The sequence below is a fragment of the Oryctolagus cuniculus genome, chromosome 13 (genome assembly GCF_051225735.1).
Source record: "Oryctolagus cuniculus isolate XC-2025 breed Fujian yellow rabbit chromosome 13, ASM5122573v1, whole genome shotgun sequence".
Lineage (NCBI taxonomy): Eukaryota > Metazoa > Chordata > Mammalia > Lagomorpha > Leporidae > Oryctolagus > Oryctolagus cuniculus.
In genome coordinates this window covers 16,738,987-16,748,084 of record NC_142879.1, presented here as the reverse complement: position 1 = coordinate 16,748,084, position 9,098 = coordinate 16,738,987, and positions in this window count along the sequence as shown.

Sequence of the window (9,098 nt, the reverse complement as noted above, 5' to 3'; positions counted from 1 at the left end):
TCTCCACATCTGGAATTTGCTCCAGAATGTAGGGGGCAGAGACAATGGAAGAACCCAGACTGGCCAAGATGGATGTTGAAGCCAGCTGAGGGGTAGGGTCTACACTGGAGGTATTTGAGACTTGGGCGTGCATGATCTCCACACCCATCCTTTTTGTGTGCCCTTGCTGCACGCCCTCAGCTTCCTGCCGGCCTCTGTCTACGGCCGGACGCGTCATCTTCCTTACTTCCTCCTCTGGCCTCCCCCTGCCTGCGCCGCTGCCGCACCCGCGGGCATGCCCCACGCCGTGGTGTCATCACTGACTCATTTTCTCCCCTAATCTTCAAATCTGCCTCATCACCAAGTTCTGTTTTTCCTTCAAAGCGTCAGCGTTTTCTTGTTGCCATGGAAGCACCGACTGCCTCACCGCAGATCTAAGCCCCAGCAGCCGCCTCTGAACGGACGCTCTGGGGCTGGGGCTGCCCTGGGGCCGGGGCCACTCCTCCCTGCAGTCTCGCTCAGGAACCCTCCACGGCTCCCTGTCGACAGCATCAGCCACCAGAGTCCCTCTGACCCGTGTCCGAATCCCTCCCTCGTCTGGGCCCACATGACAGCTTTCTGGCCACTTCCCCCGGCTCCCGCCATCCGCCAGGACTCCTTGCCCGTCAGAGCAGCGCCGTGCGCCCCCTCTGCACGGTGCACCCCACCAACAGGCGACTGCTGCCAATCAAGTCATCCACGCGCTCTCAAACGTCCCAGCACAACCAGAGGGGAGCAGAACACCCGCTAATAGGGAGGAGTGCTTTGAACATTTTTTTTCTATGTTTGAATCCTCGTGTTATTTACATTGCAAATACAGAGTGTCATAAGTACCAGGAATCAGGAAATGAAGTGACTTGTGAAACCATGGCAGTGTTTTACAACTGACAGTGCTGCCAGGAGATATGAGATAGGCGGCTGAGTGCATTTAATTAAATGTAGTGCTTTAAGGAACGGAAGGTAGGATATGTACGCAAGGTTGTTATTCCTGCTGACGTGCCTGGGAAGCAACAAGATGAAGGCCAAGTGAGAGATCATTAAAAAATGATTGGAGGAAATTTAGGAGTTCTACAGAGATGCTCAGATGGAGGGTCCTGGCCCATGAGTCCAGGGAATGAGGAACCAGGACGACTCCAAGGGGAGGAGGAAGGGCCTCCTACAGGGTCTGGGAGCCCCAGACTGGCAGCTCTGAGAGCAGGGACCGTGTCACTGAAGATGGCTTGAGCCTCCATTACCACCTTTCCTACCGTGGGAAAACGGAGGTCAGGTTAATGGCATTGCTTTCTTTAGTCTCTACAGGTGGCTACAGGAGAGGCAGGGCTAGAGTGGGGGGTAGCCAAGTCCAGAGAGCTGCTGGGCAGCTGAACAGGGTGGACGGCACCCCCTGGAGCTGTGTGGCAGGGCTCGGCCGCATGTTTGTGAGAGGCAGTCAGCCCCTCCCGCTTGTGGCACCTTTGGTGGCCATGCCATGTCTGGAAGCCAGGGCAGCTGTGACCGGACACTGAGCCGCCCCCACGGCCTCTCCGAGCGGTGTAGTAGCTGACACCCGCCGTCAATATTCCCTGCAGTCTGGCACGCCAGACGCGGCCCGGAACAGTGGTGCCCTGTGTGATTGGTGCTGGGCACGGGCGTGCGTGGGAAGGGCAGACTTTGGACCGTAACTAAAGAGAAAAATGAAGAAGTGTGTGGTCATCTCGTAGCACCGAGGTGTGATTTTGTGTCCCTCCTGACTATTTTGTGAGAGGAGGAAGAAGCCCATAATCAACATGGAGGGGGTTTTTCATTTGGTTGGAAGAGCATCCGAGTAACCCTATGATGGCCGTTTTTGACCCGGGATGGAGGAACAACTCTTTCATTAGGTGACTGCATTTAAATTAAGCTAAAAAGTAAAAATGATAATTGGGAAAATGGAGCCGTGGCTTTCATGAATTGTTAATAGTGGCAGATGACTGTAAGTATTTAGGTGATGGGTTTCTAAGCTTTCCTATGAAATGAAGCAGTGACCTAATTATTTTCTGGGCACTAGGGTCAGTGATGGTAGAAGTAGATGAAGAAACAAGCAAGCAGAGGTCAGGAAGGGGAGACCACAGAGGGGAGCGCAAGGAGGATGACGGACAGACGCTGTCTTCCTAACGCAAACCCCTCGCCTAGAAGGAGGCCGGATGGAAGGAGAAGGAGGTAATTGTACTCTTTGATACAGACTCCAGTTATTAGCCACAATTTAAAGCTACAGTAGTGTTGCAGTTGATTTCTCAACAATGTTGCAGTGGATTTGTTTCTGAGAGGAGCAGCGTGGTGGGGGCAAGAGGCTCGGAGTCACCGCACAGACCCCGGGAGTCAGGTGAAAGCGCACCACACAGACCCCGGGAGTCAGGTGAGAGCCGGCTTGAGGCAAACAGCCCGCAGACTCTTCAGTTAGTACAACATCTTATATAGCCAAGACCAGCCAATCCGGTCAAGGGGCGGTCTATGCCCCAACAATCACAGCCTGTTGCCAGGCAGTTTCCAAAGCCATCCAATCACAGCCTGTTGCCAGGCAGGCTCTGTTGCCAGGTGGGTTTCAATGCCATTCTTGAGTAACTGATGCTGGCTTGCCAGCGGCCATCCTGGTGTGGCCTTCTCATTCCACCACACAGGAGTTACTGGTGATTAAATTATTCCTAAGCTAACAGACTTCCTTCCAAACTGGATAATTGGCACTGTTTCTCTGACAAATGAAAAAGGAACTATTGCAGATGAAGAATTATCTAGTGATTCTTTAAGAAAGAACGTAAGAGCCCTAACTTTTAAGCTCCTGGACGAAGGCAGTGAGCAGCTGACGCTGCTGCAGCATTTTCTGGGTGTCAGGCGGGGTCTAGCTGCTTTCTGTGGTTACCTCATTTATCCGCACGCTAGGAGGAAGGGACTAGTAGATCCTGCTCTGATGATCAGGTTACAGATTTCAGAGGGCTTCCCTCTGTCTGAGGCAGAGGCCGGATTCAAGCCCCGGAGTAGGCAGCTGAATTCTGTAATATTTGGCAAAGTATAGGGAGCACCCATGACACTGAACACCCGTGTCATGAGAGAAAACAGAAAAATCACCCCTGCACAGATTACAAAACTCTTCCTAAGAACAAATTGAGTTGTATATATTTTACTTATTTATTTGAGAAGCAGAGAGAGAAAACGAGCAAGCGAGCTCATCTGCTGGTTCACTCTTCAAAATGCCCACAACTGCTCAAGTTGGGCCAGTTGTTGCTGTGGATTCGTTCTGAGAGGAGCGTGGTGGGGGCGAGAGGCGCAGTCACCACACAGACCCTGGGAGTTGGGTGAAAGTGGGCCAGAGGTCAGCAGCCTGCAGACTCATTTATTTCCGTTGCTACAGCAGCTTAACTAGCCAAGGCAGCCAATCCGGTCAAGGGGTGGTTTATGCCCTAACCAATCACAGCCTGTTGCCAGGCAGTATCCGAAGCCATCCAGTCACAGCCTGTTGCCAGGCAGACTCTGCTGCCATGTGGTTTCCAAAGCCATCCAATCACAGCCTGTTGCCAGGCAGGCTCCGTTGCCAGGTGGGTTTCAAAGCCATTCCTGAGTAACTGACGCTCGCTTGCCAGCGGCCATCTTGGCATGGCCTTCTCTTTCCACCACAGTACATATTTTACGTATTTATTTGAGAAGCAGAGAGAGAGAGAGCGAGAACGAGCAAGCGCGCTCATCTGCTGGTTCACTCTTCAGGATGCCCACAACTGCTCAAGTTGGACCAGGCTGAAGCTGGTAGCCAGGAACCCAATGCAGGTTTCCTGCACAGGTGGCAGGGACCCAACTACTTGAGCCGCCCCACTGCCTCCCACGGTGCACGTTAGCAGGAGGCTGAAATCGGGAGGGGAGCCTGAACTCGAACCCAGACACTTCGGCCTTATGATGGTGTCCTGACTGCCAGGCCCGGCATCTGCCCATGAATCCTATTTCCATGTATATTCTAGATTGATTTTTTCCTCCTAAAATATTGCGAAGACAATAGAATATGGAGAATTGATCTAGGTTTTCTAATTCTCTTTATTTGTTGATATATAACTCAGAAATTTATGAAAGCTGAATTCTCAGTTGTGATGAACTGGATCACTATTCAGCAAATAACCATTAGCTCCCCCATCCCCTTAGGGGGCTAAACTTTCCGCCAGTGGGCTGAGACCAGACATAACAGGAGCAGAGTTTTCAAACAAGAGCTTCCTGGGTTTCCCTGCCTGTTTCCTTTTGCAGTGACGGCTTCTCGCCTCCCGAGAGACACAAGCGACACTTCTGCCCGAGCCAGGGGCTGCAGCAGGGCAGGAAGATGGCAATCAGGAGCAAACTCCATGAATGTGAAAACCCATCTCCCCTCCTGCAGGAGGCACCGAGAGAGAGGGGCACAGGCCAGAGGGGCCAAGGCTGGCTCCCACCCGGGGCAGGTACACGCCCGCCCACCCGGAAAGCAGGCCCTCCTGCCTCTCCCGCCCTCAGTGCACCTTGCTAATTCCCCCACTCTCAGTGCCTGGGCTACAAAGGGAGAACTGGGTTCATTTCGTGTCCTCCGGCAAGGAGCTAAGTTTACCGATGAACCTGTGATGGAGGCGGATCAGTTGCCACATTCCAGGAATGGACCGGATGACTAAAGATTTCAACGGAAAGCAGGCTAATGAAATTCAGCCTCACAAAGCTGTAAGGTCATGCGTGAAAGGAGAATGCGTAATACGTTTAAATGGAGCCTTAATAGGTACAATTGCAGAAAATAATGAGGAAAGATAATAGAATCCCCGGGAGCTGTGTTGCAGATGGGGCAGGGGGTGGGATTTCCTTAGAGAGCAGGGGAAGCAATGGTTTCTCTTGGGAAATGGTTTCGCGTATCTCATTTCGAAGCCTGGGTGCAATGCTGGTGCTGCAGCCACTCGGAAACTGAGCACTGGGTTAAATTAGAGAGCAAGAAAATAAAGGTTGGGCCGGTTCCAGAAACTTGCTGCTGTAATATTTTTAAAGGTATTTCCCATCCTTTTCCTGGGATGAGAACGAGAAGCATCATTCTTGGGGCAGGTGTTTGGCCCAGCAGGTAACAAGCCTGTGTCCCACATCAAAATCCCAGCTCCAGCCCCCCCCCCCCCCCCCCCCGGCTAAGGCAGACCATGGGAGGCAGAGATGGCTCAAGTGATTGGGTCCCTGCCCCCCACGTGGGACCCTTGGATTGAGCTGGATTGACTTCCTAGATGATAGCTTGGCTTGAGTCCTGGCCCAGCCTCAGCTGGTGTGGGCGTTTGGGGAAGTGAGCTACAGGATGAGCGTGCGTTCTCTCTCTCTCTCTCTCTTTCTCTCTCTCTCTCTCTTTCTGACTTTCTCTGTTTCTTCCTATAGTTCCCTGCTCCAAAATAAATAAAATAATAATAAAAATAATAATATATCATTCTTGAAACTTGAGCCCGAGGGTCATGAGCATTGGATGGGTCCTCCCCATTCCTTTGTGCTTTTGTCTGCCCCCTTTTGCTGACATGGCACCCTTCACTGGTGTATGTTCCTGAGATAAAGCCCCTAAATTAATCACCGGGATAGAGCTGCGGGGGGGGGGGGGGGTCAAGAACTTGGGCACAGTCAGGTGCACTTGAGAACAGGGCATGGCAGAACCAGCGCCAGGGTGGGGCTTCCAGCTTGGTGAGATCGGAAACCACAAACCACAGAGCTCTGCTCAGCAGAGGTGAGCGAGAGCCCGGCTAGAGGAGTAGGGAGGGGTGATCCGTGAGGGAGAGCAGCGGCTGTAGAGTGCAGTTTTCTTAGGATTGACTACGCACATTTTGAACTCACACCCTGAGACGGTGCACTTATTCCTATATGCATGGAGAGAGCGAGTGAGACGCAGACAGACAGACAGACAGAGAGAGTGCTTAGACCTGCCTTGTCCGAAATGGTGGTCCCTGGCCCACGGTGGGACCCTTAAAATGTGGCTGGTCTTTATAAGCATAAATACATACACATTGGCTATCTGGAAAAAATAATTAAAATATTTTACTAATTTTACATTGATTATGTACAAAATGATATATTGGATTAAGTCAATTACATTAAAATGAATTACCTCTTTATTTTTTTCATTATTATATTTTTGAGAGCGAGACAGGGAGCTCATATCATTAATCTCTAAATGCCTGCAACAGCCAGGGCTGGGTCAGGTCAGAGCCAGGAGCCAGGAACTCAGTCTAGATCTAGATTTGGGTGGCAGGGACCCAGCCACCTGAGCCATCATCTGCTGCCTTCCAGGGTTCACATCAGTAAGAAGCCGGAATTGGGAGCAGAGCTGGGGCTTAAACCCTGGCAGCAGGGGACGCAGGGGATGTCAACCAGTGGCTAACCCCCCCTCCCCTTTACTTTCCTTAATGTGACTAGGAGACATGTGTAGTTCATATTATCTTGGACAGCCTTGCTTTGGACTTTCAAATAGTGGAACAAATTTCCAGGGTAGCAGTTAGCATTCCCCTTGATAAATCGTGGTGGGAGGGGAGCAACTGATACACTGAGCGTCTGTTGTTTCCATTTTCTTTTCCCTGGGGTATCCTCTCTGACTCCTGGGGCCCAGCTGGTGCCAACTGCAGGGGATGTTAGAATTCAGTGAGTGCTTCCAGCACAGAAACCTAATTAATAACAAGAAATGCAGCTGGGAGAAGTAACGCATGCAGTGAACAGACTAATTCTTCATAATTTCACACGAAGTAAGTGAAATCCATAAGGTCTTTATACATCTACACCCTGGCTTGTGAGACACTGTTCATCCCAGAAGACAGAAAAATGCCATCAATTTGCTCATCTTTGGATGCTAGAAGAAGCTGAGAAAACACAGTGAGATCTGTCATGCTCTGGAAAAGTCATGCAGAACTCTTTCTGATAGCAGATCCCCCACCCCCACCCCAGTGAGTCAGAGAACAGACTGTGGTTTAAACCAAAAATAAAAAAAAATAATTCAGACTTATGTAAGCAGGCAAAGGCACGCGGAGGGGTGTGGAATTATTCATGAAGCTACAAGTCTGAAGGCAAGCTCCCTTCTCGCCCTCTGGGAAGACTGATGTGGGGTAGAATTCCTGCAGTCCAGGCGGTTTCTTACCTGGCAGCTGCTCTCCACACCCACCGCCTTTTTTATCTTACTTATTGGAGAGACAGAACTCTGATTCACTGGTTCACTCCCCGAATACCCACACCAGCCCACTGGCCTGCAGCTGTGGGCCAGGGACTCTGGGTGCAGGTCTTCAGCGTGGGAGGCAGGAACCCAGTGACTTGAGCCATCACCACTGCTTTCCAGTGTGCGCATTCGTGGGAAAGTGCAGCCAGGAACCAAACTCAGGCATTTCGATGTGGGATGCAAATGTCTTAACCAGCTCTCCACTACCAGGTCAGATGCCCACTCCGCGGCAGCTTCCTCTGTAACCAGATGGGAGAAGCAATCACATGGCACAAGCTTTCTTGAGAAATTGGGGCAGGCGTTGTGGCGCAGCTGCTTAAGCTACTGCCCACAACACTGGCACTTCATATGGGCACACTGGTTCAAGTCCCAGCTGCTCTGCTTCCGATCCAGTTCCCTGCTATGTGCCTGGAAAAGCAGTGGAAGGTGGCCCAAGTGCTTGGGCCCCTACCACGCAAAGGGGGAGACCCAGATGAAGTTCTAGGCTCCTGGCTTTGGTCTGACCCAGCCCAGCCATTTGGGGAGTGAACCAGCGGATGGAAGATCTCTCTCCCCCGCCCCCCGTAATGCTGCCTTTCAAATAAACAACTCTTTGAAAAAAGGCTTGAGCTTATAAGCCATTTGGGGGTGCAAATGGACAGCTGGGTGATCTCGCATGCGCCCGACGATCATTGAATGCTTCTGCCTAAACTTGTGAGAGACTTGACGCTCTTTCATTTTCCACTTTGGGAAAACAGCTAGAATTCTATTTGGAGAAGCCAGCAGTATTTTCAACAGGATGTCAGAAGTGACCTTGGGCCACGCTGGTAAAACACAGTGGGAAGAAAACACCTGATTGAAGGTCAAATTCGGCCTTTAAAAAAAAAAATCCCTCTTCTTAAGTGAGTCTTTATTTAAGGCCCTGAGCTTCCTTTATGTAAAAATAGGTTACCCAGAAGGCTTTGGGACTGACAATGCTTTTTAAATCGTATTAATCTCCCCTGAATGAAACCAACATCAAACAGAAAAAGAGTGTTCTGTAATATTTACTAATCCCCGAGTCCTTTCTCGTGTGTTGAAAGGGATTAACAGTCTAATGCAATTGTTTCTTTTAAAATCACCGGTAGTATTGTTCAGTGTGCTTGGATTGCTTCCCTGAGCCATCACACTGAATTCCAGCCCAGATCAGGGAGTAGAAGCACGTCATGGTGTGTACGTCCAAGACTCTTGGTTTGCCGTGGGTTGGAATTTAGGAGGGAAACGCAAACTGTGACAGATGTTAACTCCTTTTGTGTTCATGAAGCTCCCTCCTCATGTCACAGAAACTTGAGGATGAGAACGCATCTGTAGAAACCGCTGAACTGCGTAGTGATGCGGACAGAGCTCAGGTGACGGTACTCGGCCTCCCGCGTTCTGAGCCTGGCTCTTCACAGGCGAGCAGGACTGGGCAAACTCCAGCTCCCCAGAAACTCAGTTCCCCTTGCCTGCAGATCAGCGATAATCACCATAGTACCCACCCTAGAGGGCTTTGGCAACTCCATGAGATGTTTGTGTCCTGCATGAAGAAGGGACTCATGCCAGCCACGATGGTTTCATCTGATGATTTTGTTTTATGGCTGGCAAAACGGCAGGCAGGAGACTCGTCTCTGGTCCCAGGTCTAAGCTGTGTCACGGCCACAGCTGGAGCTCCAGCGCGGGGCTCCTGTCACTCCTGCACCACTTCTGTTTCACCGTCTGGCCATTAGCGTCTTCAATTCCCGTGGGCCAACTGCACCTTTTTGTTACAGACCCCAGTTGCAACTAAATACAGACAGCAACAAAGCAGATAAATAAACCTAAAAAAATACTTTTTTTTTTTATCTCTGAACATTCATTTATTTAGTTGAAAGGCAGGGATACACAGAGAGAGGGAAAAACACACACAGAGAAA